The sequence below is a fragment of the Urocitellus parryii genome, chromosome 3 (genome assembly GCF_045843805.1).
Source record: "Urocitellus parryii isolate mUroPar1 chromosome 3, mUroPar1.hap1, whole genome shotgun sequence".
Lineage (NCBI taxonomy): Eukaryota > Metazoa > Chordata > Mammalia > Rodentia > Sciuridae > Urocitellus > Urocitellus parryii.
In genome coordinates, this window is record NC_135533.1 from 86,807,068 (window position 1) to 86,830,856 (window position 23,789).

Genomic DNA, 23,789 nt, shown 5'->3' on the forward strand with positions numbered 1-23,789 from the left:
AAATCTATTTTCAGCCCACATCATTTAGTGAAACTGTAGGAATACCTCCCTGGCTACCCATGGGGCTTTTCAGGAGAAGTCTAAAAAAATACTGATGACCAGGCCTTGACCCCAGACCAGTGATTCACAATCCTGACTATGGGGTCCAAGCATGCCATTTGTTAAAAGCTACATAAGTGATGCTAATACAAAGGCAGGACTTGAGAGCCATTAAGATTCTATCCAACGGCACAAAGATATCTTCCATATGAAAGAGTATTAGTTTGATAAGATTCTCCGGGGGGGAAGGGCTGTATAGAATATGTCCTATGCCAAATACATATGGTTGTTTTTAAAAGCTTTCAAAGAGAGAATTAACCCTGCTTTGTGTCAGTCACAAAAATGACCCCTGTAGCTAGTACTTTCGACTTGTTTTCTCTTTACGTCCCAAGCTTTACGTACAGCTTAAGCTGTACTGCCTTAAAGGGAGTTAAATTATATCAGACTGTCAATTTAAATGACAAAAATCTGGGGTTTTCTGAAGTGTTAGAGTAGATTAGACACAATTGCTTTCTTTATGTTGACTCATTCAACTCCCTAACCACTTAGTTCTTTACCTAATTATTTCCTATATTTTTGTCAAGAAAGGGTATAGAGCTTTGGTTTGGGAAAAAAAAAATGTCCTGGAGATGGATGGCAGGACATGGCGACATAACAGTGTGAATGTGCTTGGTGTTGCTGAACTGCATATTTAAGAATGGTTAAGATGGGGGCTGGGGTTGTGGCTCAGTGGTAGAGTACTTGCCTTGCACATGTGAGGCCCTGGGCTTGATCCTCAGCCCCACATAAAATAAAATAAAACAAAAATAAAGATATTGTGTTCATGTATAATTAAAAATATTTTTTTATAAAAATGAGTCAGATGCTAAAATCTGGGTGGTGTGTATTTTACTGCAATTTAAAATGAATATAGAATTTTTTTTAAATTAGACAATTGTTAGGAGCAAAAAAGAAAGAAAAAGCAACTCAATTTAGGTGGAATAAATAACTGGCCTTTTAAAAGTTCTGGTATTTCTTTGCAAAAAATCCATCTGCTGGGAAAGGGAATGAGAACTAACCAGTTCCCTCAAATCACAGTGGAATCAGGAGCGTGAACAGCAGCTGCTGTGGAATGTTCAGAAAAGTTGGCCCCAAGTTGATGGATGAACATGCCTTGGAGTCGGCAGGAACAGGAGGTTAGGGACCCGCCTTCTCTGCATTCTGGCTAATCCACCTGTCCAGTCCACTGCCCTTATTCCTTCAACTTTTTTTTTTATTCTAAAAGCACCATTTACTCAGCTTCAAGTTTTCCGAAGGCTCCGCATTGCCTCCTGATTATGTCTTCCCACCTCTTCAGGGCACTCCTGGTTTCCCTCCTGGCTTCTCTACTGTGAATATTCATTGGCTTCAAGACCCAATAGCTAAGAAGAGGGCACAACTTTCACTTGCTCTTGCAGACTCAGTCCGGCCAAACCCACTATCTTGAAACCTCTTAAAGCTTTGGTTTCTCCTGAGCTCATTTCTGCATACTAAACTCCCTGGCTGTAAGACCACGCCTCCCTGAAGTCTAGCAGACTGTGACCTTGCAGTAAGCATGGGACTCCTCCAGCAGAAACACTGATTCCATAGAAACCTCAGAGAGAATAAAGAATCTTGGCGCCAACTGGGCTAAGTGCAAAGAGCGCTCTGCTTTGATGGGTGATTATAACAGAAAGCAAAAGGCTTTGAGTCTGAGTCAGCTCACGAGGGCTGTTTGCTTTTTCTGTTTTTTTGGTACGAGGGATTGAACTCAGGAGCGCTTGATCACTGAGCCATATCCCCAGCCCTTTTTTAAAATTTGGAGACAGGGTCACTCTAAGTAGCTTAGGTCCTCACTAAGTTGCCAAGACAGGCTTTGAACTTGTCATCCTCCTGCCTCAGCCTCCTGAGGCCCTGGGATTATAGGCATATACCACCACCACCTAGCCTGAAGCCAGTTTTGAATGGTAAACTCTCGGCAGCAGCCCAAGTAATTATTAGATATTCTTCCTGCTGCATAACTATTGCCCAAATGACTGCCCAGATGCATGTGTCTTCTACAAAACAAACCCCTATATACCTACAGCATGAGGCCTGCAGGAAGTTTCCTAGGATACTGTTGCATCTTACCTGCAAAGCATGCACCATAAGGTCTAGTCCAGAAAAGGGAGACTCAATGAATATTTCCTTCTTCCCTAACTTCTCCCTTCTCCCTCCTTTCTATTCTGTCACCCCCTCCCACAAAAAAGTTTCTAAAGAATACATGATCTCCCCTACTTGCCATCTTGCATCCTCCTGTGTGTGCCTAATCTCAGCTAGTCTGCCTGAGATTCCCTGAGCGCCAACCCTTGTCCCCTACGCAGCCCCATTTCCGCTCTGAAAAGATGAAAGAAAATATCATGAACCAGGAAAAACTCACCAAACTGCAAGCACAAGTGCACACTGGTGGGAAAAGAACTGCTCACAGAAAGAAGAAGGTGGTTCATAGGACAGCTACAGTAGATGATAAAAAAAAAAAACTTCAATTCTCCTTAAAGAAGTTAGGGATAAACAGTATCTCTGGTATCAAAGAGGTGAATATGTTTACAAACCAAGGAACAGTGATCCTCTTTAACAACCCTAAAGTTCAGGCATCTCTGGCAGCAAACACTTTCACCATTACAGGTCATGCTGAGACAGAGCAACTGACAGAAATGCTACCCAGCATCTTGAACCAACTTGGTGCAGACTGTCTGACTAATTGAAAGAGACTGGCTAAATCTTTGCCCAAACAATTTGTGGATGGAAAAGCACCAATTGCTCCTGGAGGGATGATGATCATGAAGTTTCAGATCTTGTAGAGAATTTTGACAAGGCTTCTAAGAATAAGGCAAACTGAACTGATCAACTTCTGAAGAAGATACACTTGAAGTTACTGGAAGCTGCTATTTTATATTAAGACTGCTTTTTAAAATTGTCTTGTTTATAGATCTGATAAAATCTAGATTTCTAATATTTCTAAGCCCAAACCCCTTGGACACTGCAGCTCTTTTCAATTTTTTCTTATGCACAATTTATTCTTTGCAGCTAATGAAGCTGAAGAAGCCTGGAAATAAAGTTTGAAACAAAGGTTAATAAAAAAAAAAAGTGAGAGAGAGAGAGACTACATGATCATCCTTTAAGACACTAAACAGGAGATGACTCTAACTGCCAATAAGAATATATTTACTAAATAACACACTGACCATATTGTCTGTCAGATGGACCAACATAACAAGAGTTTTTGAAATGATGCATTTTCTGGAAAAAATCTGTGACCTTCGGTCTTGGTGACTGTTATTTCAATATGCAGCAAGATGGTATGAAGACAGTTGGATGGGATCTAGCAGTTATTGACCATTTGTGTGCAAAATATTGTTTCAAGTTTTAAATGCATTACTTAATGTTAACAAGTGACCAACCATGGTAGGCATTACCCTATTTTATGTTGGGGGAGCTGAGTTTTGGAGGGAACTATGATTTGTCCAGAGTCACCCAGCCAGAGCATAGAGCAGTATATTAAGCTCAGGTCCACACCCCAATTCTTTACATTATAGCACATCTTCAGCGTGGTTCTGGGCACTGCCCATCTTTCCCTTCTTGTCATTCCTTCCTGTCCACACTGCTGACCACACCCACAGCAAACAATGGGGGAAGAAACTCTTTCCCCCAAACCTCCATCTCTCTAGAAGAGACATCTTGAAAACCCAGCTGAATTCTCTGAGAGCATTTTTTAGACATGAGCAGACTAATTGCAAGTTGAGCCCTTTTCTTTGTTTAAGGTGAAAAGCTAAGGTCATTTTCTGTTTGAGGTCAACCCATCTTTTAAAGGAAAGATCAATATGGATCAAATCCCTTTTTTTTCTGGTTGACATTTTTTTTGCGCTGCCTCTTTCTCCTCTACTCCAGGAGCACTTAGGACATTTTTAACCCCATGATCTTGGTCAGGAAGAGCCTGGTGACCTCTCCTGTGTTTCTTTTGGCAGCCATACCGGAGAGTACACCACCCTATATCCCTAGGGGACAACCCAGGGTTTTGTGCATGTTGGTCACTGAGTGTAAGTTTCTCAGTGGCTTATCCAAGTATTCAAAAGGCAGCTACTTCCCTACGGGGAAGATGTCAGTGGGAACAAGGTCTAGAACCAAGAAAGTGGCACTGGTAGCCTTTGACATTTTCTCTGGTTTCCATGGTTTGGGTTGTCATCATATCCCTGTTCTGGGAATCTGATATTGTTGCCAGATGAACTGTTGAATGGGGCCTTCTTCATGCCAGAGTTCTGCCAGGAATACTGGGCAAAGACTGACTCCAGAGCTTTCCATGTTCGTGTGCCAGGCTCACCCGAGCCATGTTTTGGTCGATATCTAATTTGGATGACTCTCCTTGAAGCAGGACAGCCAAATCAGTTTCTTGCTGATAACTGTGATCAGATTTTCTAGCAAAGTTCCCACATAGTGGGGATAAATAGGGAGGCAGCCTGAGGTATTGATTTGTGTTATGGAAGGTTCTTTTACATGGAGAAGTCTGGATATTTTGAGCCTTTTCTTCCCTGTACTTTTTCTATGCATGATATGGGACAGAAGTCCTTTTGAGTATTTCCTTCCTTCCTTCCTTCTTTATTTGTTCTTTTTAGATATACATGACAGTAAAGTGTATTTTGACATATCATACATACATGCAATATAACTTCCCATTCTTGTGGTTGTACATGATGTGGAGTTACACTAGTCATGTATTCATATAAAAACACAGGAAAGGGCTGGGGTCTTGGCTCAGTGGTGGAGCACTTGCCTTGCATGTGTGAGGCACTGGGTTCGATCCTCAGCACCACATAAAATAAATAAAGGTATTGTGTTTATCTACAACTAAAAAAATGTAAAAAAAAAAAGAAATAAAAAAAGAACACAGGAAAGTTATGTCTGATTCATTCTGCTAACCTTCTTATTCCCATCCCCGTTTCCCTCCATTCCATTCCCCTTTGTCTCATCTAGTGAACTTCTATCCACCCACCCCACTTATTGGGTGTTAGCATCTGCATATCAGAAAGAATATTTAGCATTTGGTCTTTCTTTTCTTTTCTATTTTTTTAGTTGTAGATGGACACAATACCTTTATTTTTTTTTTAATTTTTACATGGTGCTGAGGATCAAACCCAGTGCCTCATACATTCCCGAGAAGCATTCTATCAGTGAGCCACAGCCGTAGCCTGCCTTCCTTCCTTCCTTCCTTCCTTCCTTCCTTCCTTCCTTCCTTCCTTCCTTCCTGCCTTCTCTCTCTCTCTCTCTCTCTCTCTCTCTCTCTCTCTCTCTCTCTCTTTCATTCTGTCTCTATCAAAATTCCTGGATTGGGGACATATCAGTAGATGTGGCTGGTGCAAAAAAAAAAAAAAAATGTCATCCATTTTAGATAACAGGAGGAACTATAGATTGTTTGATAGTGTATTTGCCATTTTCTTTCTTTGATTTTTTGGCTTTCATATTTCATGCCATTTAGAAAATAGTATGTCTTTGGGTCCCATCATTGGCTAAAGAGAATTTTTAAAAACAACTATTACTAACTACTGTGTGCATTTTCAACTTCTCTTAAATCTTTGCCCTTGGAAGATAATATTCTCTAGGTAGCTTTGAAGATAATAGTAGAGGTGAGAATGCACAGAAGCTCCTGTACTGATTCCCAGGGAAGGCTTTTCCAGATGTAGAATGCCACTGGGAGTCGATCTGGCTTGGATAATTGACAGCTGCCAGCCTGTAATCTTCTCTGCTAAATTGGGGCAGGGGCCTCAGAAGACAGTACAACAGCTGGGCTGCTGGGAGCCAAGTCCCTGCACATGGCACAGAGCTCCTCTCCACCACTCTCTGCAGGGACCTCACCCCTTAAAGCTGCTGCATGCTTTGCTGAGCAAGGCAGGGGAGCCTGTAACTTCCACCTGGTGTGTGAGAGGAAACACCGTGATCCGCTCAACTGGGACACAGCTGGGTATGGGGGATTTACTTTGTATTGCATCATAATTAGCATTTTCTTCTTAAGTTCTTCTGAAGATCAGTTCTTAAGGTGAGGTAGGACCATAACATAGAAGGATTGAGAAATCAGCCGAATAGAGAAAACCTTCCCCTTTCAGGGGCTGTGAAGGATGTGGCTCCTGCCCTAGTTCCATTTTCTACCACTTAATGCCAGTTAAGCCTTACCCCCACGAGATTCTTCCAGCTTTCTGACCCTCTCATTTCCTGATTTGATAATACTACCTGTCCTATTTACGTCACAGGCTTGTTCTGGGGATTAGAGAAGTTAATATAAGTGCCTTGTCCCCTGTAAAGCCAATTTAAACAGAATACACAGATGGGTTAAGAAACAGTTCCTGGTATCTTTAGTTTCTGATGATCTTCCTTTTCTGAATGATGGCCTAAATGGTGAAGGCTGCCTGGTGAGAGTCAGAGCTATCATTTGGTGAAGACTTTTTGTGTGCCCTGCACAGAGCTAAATTCTTCCCAGGCACTATTTTATTTACTTCTCAGGATTACCTTGCCAGCTAGCACAGATCTCCTACTGCTTCAGTTCACCAAGCCAAACCCTAGTTCTGAGTCTTGTATGCCCTTCTAGAAAGGCCCATGTACTTCCCTCTGAGCTGCCTTCTAAATGAAGGGACTGCTCTCACCATTTTCAAATTTGACACTTTAATAAATGATCTAAAACTGTGTCCATTGCTGGGTCACTTTTTAATGTTTGAGCGCAGCACAAGGCCTGAAGTGGTGGAAAGCAACTGTAGCTATTGGATGGAGTGAGGAGAAAGGGCACTGGAAAGAGAGGAGCAGAGCAAATGAGGGTGGGGAGGAGAGAATTTGTGACTGCAAGAAAAAGATGTCAATTTTTTTTAATGATAGGAATAGGGATTTTGTGATATGCATTTTTATTTACAAACTTCATCTGATATTTTACATGTAGATAATCCTTAAAAGCATCCAATTAATTAGTAAATGGGCTTTTGATATTCTTAGTGCAGGAGATTTGGGACTAATGATTTTGATAATCTTTGCAAAAGATTAGGAGAGGCCTAAAGTGAGACAATTCTGAAGATTTCTAACGATTACTGAACATCAGTGATTATGTTGAGGGGGGGTGGAGGACGTGAGCAGGAGTGGAACTGTAAGGGTCCAGCGGAGCGTCGGAGGGAGAGACCACACAAGAGACCAGCTTCATGCAATAGGCAGGAGGGAGTTTATTGAACCAGCATGCTGGGGCTCAGGGCTCACTCAGGAAGGGAGAGCAGCCCAGGGCCCAGAGCAGAGGTCAGGCAGAGCTTAAGTACACTTTTTGGAGAGGGTGGGGGGCTTTGCATACATCAGAACAAATCATATTGAGGCGCGGGAAAATTGAACAACAACTCTGAGCCATGATTAGTACATTTATTGGCGGGAACAGTCTGGGCAGGGGTGATTGGTCACTACTAAGCGGGGTACACATTTAAACTGATTGTTTTTGTGGCCTGGATGCTTACATACTGAGCTATTTGGAGCCCTTAGCTAATAAACAACCAGGGAATCAATGGAAATATTTACTGGGCAGTTCAGGTATTGTCCTAACAGCTACAGAGATTACAGGTTCCTGGGGTAGCAGAGGAATTTAACAATACCTGGTCTATTATTATTATTTTTTTTAGCCCAAGCCTTTCAATTTAGAAACTTTACAATGCCCACTCTTTTACACTTTAACTCAGACTCTTGCAGCTTAGAATCAGCTTAGAAATTTTACCTTTACAGAACAAGGGGTCAAGGTGGGTGAGTGCCTTCTGAAAGGGCTTTCACCTGCAGCTCCCCTTGTGATAGGTGTATTTTAACTTTGGTTGTGGTAGGTTCCTGCCTGACTCCAACAGTAAATCAAGTTCCAGCCATGGGCTGTTGTCTGCATCTAGCAAAAGCCCTCTGGTTGTTTGCTCCTAGTTATGCCCAATAAACAGGTAATGATTAAACATATTTTCATGGCAGCCCTTTTAATACGGAACTTTATGATTCTGGAGCACACACTAAATATGAAGCACTGTGCAATTCAAAAAGACCCAGGGCTCTTTCCAGAAGCGTCTGAGTTGGGAGTGCCTCTGGCTAGACAACCCCTCTGGTATTCAGTGAATTCTTTCTGAGAGCTCCAGCCTACCTGGATAGACAGGAGACTTTTCAGTTTGGTAGGAAACCAAATTCTTTCTCTCCAGGCTGACAGTTGCATTTGAGGTTAAGAAGCACTATTTATAAACAAGAAGCAGAAAGTGACTTCCTTTGCAAAATAAATTCTTATGTTTCAAATGTTGATTATCCAGTGTTGTAAATTATTGAGGGCTTTTGTTTCTCTGCCTTCTTGGGTGGCTTTGCCCTTTCTTGTCATATCCTCCTTGCCTATAACAAACAGTTGAAGTACAGACATGAGTTCAAACTGGAATCAATCATTTTGCTGCTAACGAGCAGCTCCTGGAGGGAAGGGAGGGAGCATTTCCTACTCATCTTCTCATTTCTTTCCCAAGCAATTCATACAGGTGTCTAGGAGAAGCTTCACATTAGATGGACGTGAATATTTTACCATGGTTGCAGGAAAGAGATAAAGTTGAGGCTTTGGCGTTGTTTGCAGGAAGGGATTCTGAGGTCCCTGGAATCTGCAGAGAATATAATTCTGCCTTGGCTTGGTGTCAGTCATAGCCCTTTTCACATGAGAGGGGGATACTTGATCTGCAACGTGCTGCCCACTGATTGATGGTTGGCATCTCTTGCCGCAGATGTGGGACTTCTTTGGTCTCCAGAGCCCAGGCTCTGGACCATTTCTGACTCCTGGGTCTAAATGCACCTCCCTCCATTGTGAACCCACAGAAGTGCTTCTGTCTTTTTGACTGATGGGCAAGGCTCTTCATATGCATGTGGACAGTGCTTGATTGACACCTGAGGGACTGAGGAAAGTCATTTTCTCAGCCTTGCCAGGGAAAATAAACAACTGTGAGCCTCCAGGACCACAGGCAGAATAAAAACAATCCAATAGTAAGGATTGGAGGCAAAGCAGATTATAAGACTCCTGAGGAGAGAGGCTGAGCCCATGACCAAGAAAATGGTGAGTCTGGAGCAGATGAATGCTTGGCCACTGGGCTTCCAATGAGCAAGAAAGAAAAATTTAGGGCAGTGGCTCCTAAAATTTTGGGCCTTAGGAATTCCTTATTCTCAGAACAATGATTGAGGACCCAAAGTATTTTTATGTGGGTTATATTCATCACTATTTGCCATATTAGATATTAAAGCTGGGAAATTTTAAAAATCATTTAAAGATCACTTGTCAATTGCAAACAAGTCTATTTTATGTTCACATAACTTATTTTTATTAAATAAAATATTTTCCAAAATAGTGAGAATAATGCCATTATTTTACTTTGCTGTAGATCTCCCTAGAGTCTGGCCTAATGAGAGATGGTTGGACTTCATATCTGCTTCTACATCCAGTCTGTTGCCATATCACATTATGTACCTTGTGGAAAACTCCAGCACACACTTGAGAGAGATGAGAGTCAAATAGTATCTTAGTATTATTACAAAAAGTAGTTTTGACTTCCTGGGCCCTCCCCGTGAAGGTCTCAGGAGCCTAGGTTTCTGTATTCAGTGTTTGAGAACTGTTTACCTAAGTGCAGACTCCCATAACACTTGCCTCTCTCTGATCTAACACATCTTATATGAGGCCAAGAAAATATTTTTTATGCCTTTTGGTATTAGTGTGATGTATGTCCTAGAAAAGAATTGACATTGAGCTGGGGCCAGGTGGCACATGCCTGTAATCCCAGTGGCTGGGGGGCTGAGGCAGGAGGATTGCAAGTTTGAGAACAGCCTCAGCAACTTAACAAGGTCCTAAGCAACTTAGCAAGACCCTGTCTCAACATAAAAAAAAGGGGGGGGGAGGGGGTTGGGATGTGGCTCAGTGGTTAAACACTTCTGGATTCAGTCTCTGGTTTAAAAAAAAAAATGACATTGAATGTCCCATTGGGCAGCCTGGCCAAGCTCTTTTTTTTTTTTTTTTTAATTGGTTGTTCAAAACATTAAAAAGCTCATGACTGGCCAAGCTCTTGTTCATGATCCAGAGTATGTGACAAGTCTCTTTTCCACACTTTTCAATATGTAGACCTCAAATTGTATATGCTCCACTTAGCCTAGAAAAGACATGTTTTTCCTCTTCACAGTTACCAAGAGCTTTATAATAGAGAAGTAGCTGCTCTAAGGTCTCTCCTAGCTCCCTGTTTCTCTTGCCCAAAGGCAGCTTAAATGTGCTACCTGACTGACCAACACATGGGCACTTGACCCAACTCATCTGCATTTCCGGAGTGCAACATCATCTCACCGTCATCACTCCCTTTTCCTGGCACTAATCAAGACAGTGACTGAGCTGAGACAACACGATGAGCATGAATGGGAAGCCATGGTTTGTGAGGATTATGTTCTAGTTTCACTTAGCGCCAGACTTTTTCCCCCCCTGGCGAGAATGACAGTGGTACAGCCAGTCAGTCTGCGGCCAACATGCAGATCAAAGAGGGGCCGGTCACAAAACAAACCAAAACACATTTCTATGTTGTTCTAACACAAAAACATCATTTTTAATGTGGCTAGGAAAATATTCAGCTTTGTTCCTGTCTTTTGGGAAAACCGCATGCATTGGTGCTTTGACCTCTTGAGAGCTGGCAGAGGGACAGTCTCTGGAGATTCAAACAGTCATGGAATTTTATAGAGAATAGAGTTAGAGATCACCCAGCATGGAGGGAGGGGTGGTGTGTCTATGTGTGTGTGTGTGTGTTGCACATGAGGCAAGGAGGCACAGGGTAGAGACTGCGTTGCCATATCAAAGATCCCTGGATCCATGTCCTTTTGTCCCCTGCCAAACCAACTAGCACACAAGCAGCTCACTAGGGAACTGGAAAGCCAGCGTTCTGTGTGTGGTCCCTGTGACCTTGGGGAATACTTTGCCTCTCTGTGGCTCAGCTTCCTCACCTGTACAATGGGCATAACTACAGTATCTAGCTCATAAGGTTGTTCTTAAAATAGCAAGACACAGCATTCATAGAGTTTCTTAAAAAATTTTTAAAATACCTAAAAAGCATGAAATAATTGGCAGGCATTATTATATTCTTATTATTGGAATCCCTAAAACTTGTTTTCCTCATCTGCAAAGTGGTAATTACCAGGTTGGTGTGGGACTAAGTTAGAGAATATATGGTTAAGTCTGGGAGAAAATATCAAGGACATACTATTAAAAGTAACGCAGCATATTTTAGGGGCAAGTCAAGAGAACAATTTAATTTTGTACCTAAGTGTTTTTTCAAGTGTCAGACTTCAGTCCTTGAACAGTAACACATAATTATTTGCACTGTTTTGAAAGCAGGGCAGTTATTTTTAAATAAATGAATATATAATCACAACTAGAGCAGAAACAACAATATAATCACAACTATCAAAGCAATAGCTAGTGTGTGTGGAGTGCTCATCTGGTACCAGCACTGAGCTGAGAACTTGATAGGTAGTGTACGTCTCCCATCTCACCAGCCTCTTGAAAGAGGTGCTATTGCTGTTCCCAGTTTACACTTTAGGAAAGTGAGTTCACTCGGGGTCCTTTACTGACCCCAGGCCAGCTGGTTTTGGTTTCAGTACCCTTCACTAGCGCAGTCACAGAACCAGGGTTCAGAGGGAGGTAGAAGTGCATTACATCCCAGGTGGAGCTCAGCAGGCTGCAGTGCTGCACTCTGCAGGAGACGGAATTAGATTTTTAGTTCTTCTTAGGTAAGATAAAAGATGGGATGTCTTATCATCAGTATTTGATGGTGGGGTGGGTAGTGGCTGCTGCTGCTTTGGTGAGCAAATCGTTGATCTTATGGCCCAGGGATTGAGCCAAGAATAGATTCTTGCTGTAGAGAAGATCAGATGCATGACCCCCAGAGCTCTACAAGGAGTTGCTCGGTGGGAAGTACAAGGAGGGGGATGGGACAGAAATCCATGCAGAGTTTCTGAAAAGCCCAGAAAATAGGTATGCAAGATGGACCCTGGGGACAGGGAGAGCCCCAGGTGAGCTAACACCTGGAAGGGTAGAGGAATATGTTTCCTGAGGTAGACTGTGACCCTCCCTGGGACCTGGGGAGTATATTTTCCTGTCTGCATCCTACCTAGACTTTTTGGTATAATGGGATTGTGCCATAGCAGGTATAACTGGTTCTCTTAGGGGAGACTGTATAGCACTGGGGAGTGAAACTGCTCAAAGTACTTTTTTTTTTTATTTTAGTTGTAGATGGACACGAAACCTTTATTTTTTATTTGTTTATTTTTATGTGGTACTGGAGATTGAACCCAGTGCCTCATGCATGTTAGATAAGTGCTCTACCACTGAGCCACAACCCTGGCCCCAAAGTACATTTTTACATATACACAAGTATGCCATAATGAATCCACATTCTGTATAATGCCATAATGAAATCCACATCCTATATTATAAACATGCACCAATAAAAAGAAAAGAAATGTAAAGTAGAAGAAACTAGTGGGAGGTGTAGGGAGACCTGAGTTCAAATCCCAGTTCTGCACTTCCAAGCTGTAGTTGTGCAAGTACTTCATAAGATGGTTGTAAAGATTAAATAAGAGATTGCATGTAAATAAATCATCTGGTCCACCAAAAGCCCCAGTAAATAGGAGCTATTATTATCATTGTTATCATTATAATTAGATCTTCCCATTGGCTGGTTCCTGGATTTTCTGCTGTGCTGAGGAGTTGTTCTTTTACTGTGTCTTGACTTTTATCTATTTTTAGATCATTATATGTGATACCAATTTTAGGGGCCTGGTGTTGTTTTCTCATAGGTGCATTGTCTAAGTGCAGGATGGAATTGTCCAGGCTTCTCTGCTTGATCCTTCTAGTGCATGCCGTAAATCAACATGCAAGATGGGATGGCTGACTGCAAACAGAGTCACACCCCTGGCTCAGCTGATGAAGGTCATGACTTACCATTTCCTGATTTGGTGGTTCACCAAACTCCGCCAGGGTTCATAAGAACACTGTTCATGCATTTAATGTGTCACCCATCTTTCCACCAGACAGAAAAGGCTATTAACTCTGAATAAGACCTAGGCTGCAGCTGTGAAACACAGGGACCACCCTCCCCTTGTGATGTGGATCATTAGCTGAGCAAGGAGCCCCATGAATTTTACAGCATGCCCTTTTCTTGTTAATTGAATGATCCAGGCACAAATGTCTTTGGAGCACCTTTAGTCCCCAGATTGTTTGCCCAAGGGAGAAGTCCTCTGTGTGTGGCAGACAGAGCCCTGCCTTGTGTGATCTGGCTATGAATCTGGCTGATGATGTCAAACTCTCACGGATACAGAGGCAGGGTAAAGGTAGGCAAGAAGCAGGTGAGGCAGGTTAGGTATCAGGGAGCCCAAGTGCACAACAGTCCCAGCATGTGGCCCATGCAGCTGAGTCTGGGATTTGTATTAAGTCCTCCAATGAAGACTTGCCAGGAGTTACTAGAACCTTGCAAACAGGCAAACAGTTGTGGTTAAGATGTGAGCCAAGGCCGAAACCCAGGAACCCTGGTAAGTATAGGGAAAGTGGGCAGAGCTTAGCTGTGGTATGTCTTTCAAGCACTTCTGAGCCATATACCTGCATCACAGGTTGGCTGTTTGATCACATGTATCCTGGGGATTTTCCCAGCATCCTCTGGAAGGTGGTCCTTAGCTTCTGACACCAGCATGTCTCTTCAGGCAGCACCATCTACTCAGGCCATGGTGGGGCCCACCTATCTTCCTCCTCCTCCATCCCATTTTAGCCACCATTTTTCAAGTGTAGTCACACGTCAGGCACAGTGTTGCCATTTTCCATATACTCTCCTTTAATCCTCTCAATGACCTTGGGAAGTAGATGTTATTATCCCCATTTTGCACATGGAGAAACTGAGGTGCAGAAAGCATGAGTTGCTTATGATCATGTAGCTGATAAACAGCAGAATGAGGATGTGGTTGAGGCCTGTCTTTCCCAGAGCTCATGCTCTGAACCACACTGTCTGTTCTGTGGTCAACTGAGATGGAAACTTACTCTAGCTTGGGCAGCCACCTCTCAGTTGCTGCAACAGGCTGGAGCCCTGGTGTGCAATTTGGCTGCACATTGCCATCTCTGGGAAGCTTTAAAAAGAGATTTGCAGTTGGCCTGAGGTGCAGCCTGGGCATTTACTAGAGCAGAGGTTGGCCAACTTCTGTAAAGGGCAAGTAGTGCCTAGTTCAGGCTTCAAGAGCCATAGTGTCTAAACTACTCAGTTCTGCTTTGGTAGAGACAAAGCAACTGTAGATGATCCATAAATGAATGAGCAGGGCTGTGTTCCAGTAAAACTTTATTTACAAAAACAGATGGCTGGATGAAATTGGCCAGGAACCAGTTTGCCAAGGACTGATCAAGTCAGGCGGATCATTCACAGATTCCATCCCATCACCAGGGAGATGAGAATGTGTCTTTCATTATTGGTGTCTGGGTATCTTGGGCCAGCCCTGGGCACTTTAGGCCTTCCAAGCTACTACTTTGCTGCAGACTCAGGAGGGTTGGCCCAGCCCCTATGAATGAGCTTCCACAGTGGTCTCTTACAGTGGTCTCTTTTATGCTGAGGACTCCAGTTTCCTGCTGGTTGGAAATTTGCCATGAGCCTGTTCGGTGGGGGGTCCTGTCTGGCTTGCTAGACCTCCCCCTTGAGGAGTTGAAAGGGCCCCCCCTAAATTCTGGCTTCCAGCCAAGCCCTCTGTAATTAGAAGGATTAGCTGGATCACAGGGCTGCCACCTGTTTGATAAGGAGGATGGCTCCTTGGTGAGCAAGCCTCCATTGCTGGCTGTCCCTCTAGAGTCAATCTCTAGAGAGGCTCCGCCCCACCCCCTGGCAGCTCCCCACCTTCTCCTTCCAGCTGATATCCTGTGCCTGCCTGGTGCCTGTAGCTTGAAAGAGAATATCCTTCTCAGCCGAGGGATTCAGAATATCAGTTTTATTTTATGGAATATTACTGTAGTAATCCCAAAATTGTGGGTTGTAATTATTTACAAAGTCAAAAGAACCACCAGAAAATAAAAGCTGCTGAATTACTTGGGGTGATTGGAATTAGGTCCCAACCTCCTGAACACATGGAAATCAAAGCCTGCTTTCCTTATCTGCCCTCATCTGGCAGCTGTCCTTGGATATAGGGACACCCCAGAAAATGCTGGGTTGAAGGGAAATTAGGTCTACAGGTAGCATTTGGGATGTAACAGTTTCTGTGCACAGCATCTTTATCAGCTAGTTGTTAAGATGTTGGAATGCATTTGGTCAATGAATGTTTATTGGGATCCTGGTTTGTTTTGGGAATGAGGGCCACAGGATAAGAGCATCATCTAAGCAGCTCAGAATGGGTGCACACGGCCTCCCAGTTGGTCTACAGGCACCTTGACTTCCTGCAGCCTCCTAACCTCCACCTTTCTCTCCTCCTAGCAGAGGCTGGCAGCCAGAGGACTCCATAAGTAGACAAGAGAACTAACTGAAGGGGATCATACTGCTGTTGAAAAGGGCTTGGGGTCCTCCTCCCTCTTCCAGGGAGAAAATGGTGTTTAAAAAAATAATAAAGCCAGTAGTCTAATCTCACATTCCAGAGTCATAGAGATCCCATCATATCCTCAACTGTAGAACAGGGTCAGAAAAGCTATAAGAGAGACAGCTCTGAGGCCGAGAAATTGGTGTGGAAGCCTGAGGGTTGGGGTACCTTCTCATGGGACCTGAGAAGTGAGCTTGGTTAAATGAGGTCTCTAGCTTGAAAAGGTTGGGAGGGAGGGCACCTCTGGGTAGATGGATCAGCATGTGAAAGGCAGGAATAGGGTATGATCATGTGACTGGAATGTGTGATCCATGGCAGGGGAGAAGGACAGTTTGAGTCTGGAACGTGGCTAAGGGATCTGCAAACCAGTATGGTGTTCCAAAAGGCCCTTAGAAGAGTAATGGAATCTTGTCTGATTTAGGAAGATGGTGGAGTAGCAGCGGGAGCCCTATGGGAAAGCTGTTGTAAAAGCAAAGTGGCCCCCAACCAAGACAGTGTAAGCAAGAGCGGGAAGGCTTGATCCCACCTAGGGGGGAGTTGATTGGCTAATGAAGATGAAGGAAAAGGATTAAAAATATAGAAGGTGGTGGGGAGGAAAACCGATGGGTTTTAAGAGATGTGTTTGAAGAGTCGGAGGATTATACAGATGGAGTGATGCATTAGGTTGTGGGTAATACAGGACAGGAAATTTAGACAGAGGCTAGGAGCTAAAAGTGAAATAAAGGTGGTAATAAAGTTCATGGAAATGAATGAGGTAGGTAACTCAGGGAGTTTGTGGAAGGGAGGGGAGAGAAAGTGAAGGGACTAAACCAGAAATCCAGGGACACCAACAGTTAAAGAACAGAGTGAAAGAAGACCAGCAGAGCAGACAGCCTTCCTGGGTGGATCAGCTGTGGATGGGTGGGTTCAACTGGGTGGGACCCGTTAACCCCTGTGACTAATGGAAAATGTACTGTGAGATGAGCCATAGTATGTTTTAAGTAGCCCAGGAACCTTGCCCTTACTCCCATCACTAAGGACATTAGACTTTACTCATTGGTTCCTTCGTTAATTAATTCAACAAAGATTCACTAAGTACAAGACACTGTGCCCGGTTGTGGGTGCAAGGCATGCTTCTGTGCTCTTTGCTTACAACTTAGCAGAGAAGACAGACATTAAGCAATACCTCTACTTCTTCCTTAAAAAAAGAAAAAAAGAAAAAAAGAGCCAGGTGTGGTACAAATGCCTGTACTCCCAGAGTGTCGGGAGGCTGAGGCAGGAAGATTGCTAGTTCAAAGCCAGCCTCGGCAACTTAGTAGGGCCTTAAGCAGCTTAGTGAGACCCTGTCTCAAAATAAAATAAAAAAGGACTGGGCATGTGGCTCAGTGGTTAAGTGCTTCTGGGTTCAATCTCTGGTACTCAAAAAAAAAAAAAAATTATAAGAGTCACAGCAATAAACCAGACATTTATAGGGCTTCTAGTCTCTAGATGCCATTACATACATTAATTGGCTACTTAACACTGACAACCTTATTTGCTTTCAAAAACTACACACACACACACACACACACACATACACATACACACACACATAAACTCAGGAGCACTCTACCAGCCACATCCCCAGCCCTTTTTTGTGTGTGTTTTATTTAGAGAAAGAATCTCACTGAGTTGGTTAGCACCTTGCTTTTTGCTGAGGCTGGCTTTGAACTCATGATCCTCCTGCCTCAGCCTCTTGAGACAATGGGATTACAGGTGTGCACCACCATGCCTGGCCCAAAGCTGTACAACATCTTTTTTTTTTCCTCTCTCCCTGTATGTCCTTTTTTTTCTCTCTTGGCCTTTCTTTTTGACAAAATGCTAACAAAGCATTGATGATTCTGTATCTTACCTTTTTGCATAACAATATATCCTTTGAAGGATATAGCACAATTTTTACTTAAGCAACCCCTGTATTTATGGACATTAGGTTGTTTCCAATATTCTGCTGTTAAAAGCAATGCTGCACCATTTCACACATGTGTAAGTATATCTATAGGATGAGTGCATCAAAGGGAATGAATATGTGTTAATAAATTTGACAGTTATTGACAAATTTCTCCCCATAGTGATTTTACCAACTTGCGCTTGTATTAGCAATTTTTTCCATAGCCATGGGGATCATATGAAATAATGCATCTAAGCCACATTTGTGAATGGAGAAGGGGTCTGCATATCTAAAGGATCTTCATCCTCTTGTGTTAGCTGTTTTCATCTTGCACACTGATGGTTACCTGTCAGGGTGATCCCTGGGAGTGCTGTCTCTGCGTGGGTTGTTCAGCTGGGAGAGACACCTCCATGTCCTAATCTTCTCTAAAGTTCACATGCCCTGGGGGCTGGTGCTGCTTCTTGGGCATGGGCTCCTGGGACACATGCCACGTTGTGCCTGAGTGCATTGATCATCAGAGGGTGTCTGCTGACAGTTGGGTGGGCAGAGCTCAGCCTCCTCCATAAACAGCATAGAGATGATCGTGTTGGCTCGGCAGTGGCATGACAGAACAGGTCAGGATGGGAGCAATGACCTCACCTGGGTTTCGACAAGCACTGGAGATGTAACTGATAAAGCATGTCGACTCATTTGTCCATACAAGCCGTCTGCGATGAACTGTGTGCATTGCTGCTCATTCTGTTTGTGTTGCAAACTCCATTTCACCTTGGAGGTTGGTGAATGCTAATTAAGCGGCTCCAGGGTTGTCTTTTACTGAGACAGCTCCTCAATTCCATTCAACAGATTGCCACGGAGACATCTCAGTTTAAGTGAGGAAATTTCTACTGAGTACCCACTCTGATCAGACGGCAGCGGTGGCTGTTCCCATTGACTCTAGATTGGAATTGCCTTGCCCTTCGTCTTTGCTCAGCTCTCATTCTATTTTTCATTGGCACACTAGATCACAAACCAGGGATGATTCACTTTGCATGACAGAAAAGTTCTGAAAATGAATTGTTACGTATAGTGAATAATGTTTTAATTGTACTAGGAGATTTTCCTATTGAGAGGAAATTCTGATGCTAACTTGGTTTTGAAGGGTAAAACATTGTTTTTTGATTTATCTCTTTGGTAAAGGAGAATTTTTACTTACAGGAAAAATAAGTCAAAATTTAATAACTTTAGGAATCCAAAACAATATCGAACACAGATTTGAAAAAAAATTATTTTGAAAACCTATGAGCAGTGTATGCTAACAGGAAGAACTGATGTCAGGAAGACCACCAAAGGATGTTTGCTGGCCTGAAGGAGAGGGTGGTCTTACTTGCTGACGTGGCTGATGGTGGCAAATCCCACAGTGTAAAATTGAGAATCAGAGAAGAGACAGAGAAAGAAGAAAAGGGAAGATGGCAGGTGGTGGACACCTAAAGTGGCAGAGGAGATCAAAGCCAAATAGTGGAAGTGGCAGCAAACAGAACTGGCTTCTGTTTCCAGTGGTCTCTGGAAACAGAAGCCACCTGTCCACGAAGCTGTGTGATCTGACCTGCATTTGCTGCTCCTGCCTCAGAGTGCACTGGCTGTAGATGGCCCGAGCCCCACTGTTTTCTGTAACCCCTTGAGGAATCATCATCTCCACTTGATAAACCAAGTAACTGAGTTTCAGAGAGGCGGAGCGGCTCACCCAGGTCGGCAGCTTTGAGTGGAAAAGCAAGATGTGGTTGGCAGAATTTTCAGATAGCCCCCAAGATTCCTGTTCCTCAAGTACACAATTTGTGGAATCCACTCCCCTTCAGTGTTGACAGGACTTGTAAAGATAACGGGAGTTCACTCTCCTGATGAGGTTACATTATACAGCCAGGAGAAAGAGATTGTGAAGATAATAAGTAATATTCCTAATCAACTGATTTTAGAGTCAAAAGGAAACTGCCCTGGGTGGGCCTGAGCTAATCAGGCGAGTGCTTTAAAAGAGGGTCTGGGTTTTCCCTGAGGAAAGAGAACTGAAATGAGAGATTCTTCTGCTGACCCTGAAGAAACATGCAGCCATTTTGTGAGAAGCTAAAGAGGGGACCATGTAGCCAGTACCTGAGAGTGGTCCCTGGCCAGCAGCTAGCAAGGAAGTGAGGACTTTGGTCATCAGCCTCGGAGAAATGAAATCTGCAACAACCATGGGAGTTGGAAGAGGAGCCTGGGCTTGATCAAGGAGCACAGGCCTTGATTTCAGCCTGTGAGACCCAGGGCAGGGTGCTCCGCCATGCCATGTCTGGACTCCTGACCCACAGACTGGGGGCTAGGAAGTGGGTGCTCTTTTAAGCCACTGAATTTATGTGAAGTTGTTACACAAAAATAGGAAATGAATATACACAGGTCCGAGGCTCAGGTTTCTGGCTGCAGAGCTCACATGCTGCATCCTCACCCCAGTCTTCCTCCTAGAAATCATCTCAAAAGTCACTAAATCCTGGAACATCAAGGTTGAATGAGGACCATCCAGTCTAATGGCTCAATACGACTTTTCCTACACAACAGAAACCAGTTTTGGGTCCCTCTGTCGGTCGGAGACCTGCTCTGCTTGGAGATGGATGTGAGAGGCAGAAGCTTATGCCCCATTGGAGCCCCACTCCCTCCTCAAGGTACCCCTGAGGAATACAGTTTGAGAACCATTGATCTGATCACGCAACCCATCCCACCTTTACATTCCCCTCTACACCATCCTAAGCATGATTTGGATGCCTCTCTCCACTTGCTATCTGTAAGCCATCGTTTGGAAAGCTTTCTTTTTTTCCTTTTTAGTACTGGGTGTTAAACCCAGAGGTGCTCTACCACTGAGCTAAATCTTCATTCCTTTTTATTTTTTATTTTGAGATGGGGCGTCGCTAAGTTGCTGAGGCTGGCCTCCAACTTTGAAATCCTCCTACTTCAGCCTCCTGAGTTGCTAGGATTACGGTATGCACTGCTGTGTCTAGAAAGTCTTTCTTTTGCATTAAAACCTGTTCCCCATAATTCTTGTTATTTGTGTGGGTCTAGCCATAGGTAATGCACAGAACAAATGGAGCCCTTCTCCTGTAGGACAGATTATCACATCAGGTCTCATGTTTCTGTTTTCCAGACCAAACCCCTCCATGCCCTTACAGGAGTCTCCAGTCCCTACTTTCCTACTGAACTTCAGGAAGCCTGTGTTTCCCTGAGAGTAGGGTCAGGAACTAAGCACAAACTCTTGGTGTGGTCTGCGTCTCATAAAACACAGCAAGCCTCGTAGAAGCCACAGTCTAAATATTCTGTTTCCATCAATGCAGTGTTAGACCACATTTGCTTTTTGGCAACCACAGAGAAGTGCTGACTCATACCACACATAGCGCCAACCCAAAGGCCTTTCTATACATGTGGCTGCTAAGGTATGTCTCCACAGTCCTGTAGTTGGGTGTGTTTATTTTAACCTGAGTGCAGGCTTAACAGTTCATCACTCTCGCGTCTCATCAGGGATCTGTGGCACATCTTGTACGATCCTGTTTATGTCATGCAGCAACATTGCTCTGTTTTCCCAGCATTGCCTCAACTCTCAATTTGATAAGTATGCCATAAATATCCTCATTGGAGTTATTGACAGAATGTTGGAACTGGACAGGGCTGAGGTCAGAGCCCTCCGGCACCACACTGATGATCTACTCCCAGTGTTTGAGTCTCTGAAACAGTTACAGCCAACGAATTGTATCATCTGATGGCAGCCATCCAGCTCCGAAGGTACCCCCAGAAGCGTCGTGAACTCTTTCCTGGCCCCCAGGTACAAGGCGTTGAGTCCGCTTGCCCTACCTCCCAAGCCATAGCAGCTCCTCCTGAATGCTGGCAAGTGCTGGGCAGCATCTTTCCCACGATGGTACCACACACAACCCTCTATAGTTTGCTTCCCTTGGTGGGGGGAGGTGGAGGGACAGCATTTTCTCCTACATTCATTTTCATCTTTGTCTTTTCTTTTTTTCTCACTCCATAGGAAAACATCAGGACTATTTAGGAGATAATTTAAAAAAAAAATTTTTTTTTGTTCTTTCTAAGTATACATGACATAGAGTGTATTATACATACATGGAATAGTATAACTTGTTCCAATTAGGATTCCATTATTGTGGTTGTCTATGATGCGGAGTTACATTGGTCTTGTATTCATATATAAGGACAGGAAAGATAAGTCTGATTCATTCTACTGTCTTTTCTATTCCCATCCCTCCTCCCTTCCCATCATTCCCCTTGTCTAGTCCAATGAACTTCTAATCTTTCCCTCCCTTGTAGTGGGTTAGCATCCACATATCAGAAAGAACATTCTGCCTTTAGTTTTTTGGGTTTGGCTTATTTCACTTAGCATGATATTCTCCAGTTTCATTCATTTACCAGCAAATGCCATAATTTCATTCTTCCTTATGACTAAGTAATATTCCATTGTGTATATAGTCTACATTTTCTTTATCTGTTCATTTGTTGTAGGGCATCTCAGCTGGTTCCATCTAGCATGGCTGTTGTGAATCGAGCTGCTATAAATATTGTAATGGCTGCATCATTGCAGTATGCTGATTTTAAGTTTCTTGGGTATAAACTGAGGAGTGGGATAACTGGGTCAAGCGGTCATTCCATTCCAATTTTTCTAAGGAATCTTGTTTAGGCTATAATAATGAGTGTCAGCATACTTAAAAGATTGAGGAAGGGCTCTTTTGATTTCAGAGGAGAGCCTACACTTGGAGTCACAAGAAGTAGGGTAGTACACTAGAAAACTCAGGACAAGTTGTAAGAGGTGGCTGGGGTACATTAAAGGTGAGGTCCACATGGGACAGGGTGGTGAGGGAAATGCAGGGTAAGCTGAATATGTTCCCAAGGTTTTCCTAGGGCTAAGGTCAAGCAAACATCTGCAGATCACCCCGCTTTTCACCTGTGCTGTTGTTCTTTCTCTCCCACCCTGACTTATGTTAAAGCACCTGGGGAGGGGGGCATTGTTCTTGATAGCACTGGGGACAGCCTCTGCTCCATGTGGGTTCTAGGGATGGATGAGCTCCTCCACTCACCCCAAAGTGAAGATTCTGCAAATCCACAGTACATGGAGGGAGCAGAAGCCCACATGAGGGCTGGGGTTGTGGCTCAGCGATAAAGCGCTTGCCTAGTACATGTGAGGCCCAGTGTTCGATCCTCAGCACCACATAAAAATTAATTGATTATTAATTAACGGTATCGTGTCCAACTACAACTAAATTCCGCCCCCCCCCCCCACAAAACCCACATGAGTGGCAGGGCAGAGGTAGCCCATAATTGTCAACACATCACTGCTGTCCTGTCTTGGTTCAATTTTTGTTATACTTTTCTCTTTATTCATATTCATTATACAAACATGAAAGTTGCCACGAAAATTCCTGGATATTTATATTACCTAAGACCAAGTACTTGTATGAGATCACTGGGAAAGAAGTATTTTAATTGTTGCGGTGAGCTTTGACAACGTAGTGTCCACCTGCTGGTTCACTCCCTAGCGTTCATTAACCTCCTTGTAGCCACCTCAGTTTCTCTGGGAACAGGGCTCTTATTCTCCTTGGCTTCAAGTCCAAATGTTCTAGGGGGTTCCCTTGTCCTGTTGGGGGAGTGGGGTGTCCTCTGGGTTAGCTTTGTCCAATCAGAATACAAGGTTCTGCCATGTTTGTTTCAAGCCAAAGAGAAACAGAGACTTTGTCGTGGTTTCTGGAAGAGACAGCCTTGGTTCCTTTGGCTTCACTTGGCGCTCTCGGGTTTCCAGGCTCAGCCTTTTCAGTGGCCTTGCTTCCAGGAAGGGAAAGTCTGAGGGAGAATGGCAGCAGCACAGAGGCAGGAGAGAGGAGAGGGGAGCAAAACTGGACTCTGAACACAGGAGGAGCAATGATGAAACTAGGCTTCGGGGGGGTCACTCTGGACAGTGAGTCTCTGGGCATCCATTTTCTCACCTGTAAAATAGGAATCATGATATAGCTCTTCCTGAAGTTGTGTGAGGACCAGGGGAGTCCTGAGAAATGCCGAGAACAGTGCTCAGCACTGGTGTGCACCCTGCAAGTGTCAGTCTTCATCTGAGCTCTCTCAAGCTGCAGCTAAGCTGAGACCCACTCGTGGATTTTTTCAGGCCTAAAAAAAAATAAATTCTCTTTTGTCTTCACCAATTTGGCTTGTATTTTGTGTCATTTAACCTTCAGAGTCCTATTTAATAGTT

At 43.7% G+C, this 23,789-nt stretch overlaps 1 protein-coding gene and 1 pseudogene across 1 annotated transcript in view; both read left to right on the forward strand.

Moving 5' to 3' along the window:
• The window catches only part of Chn2 (chimerin 2), a 300,787-nt gene that overhangs the window by 71,580 nt on the left and 205,418 nt on the right, over positions 1-23,789 (forward strand). The window lies entirely within an intron of this gene.
• LOC113195824 (transcription factor BTF3 pseudogene) lies at positions 2,421-2,780 on the forward strand (annotated as a pseudogene).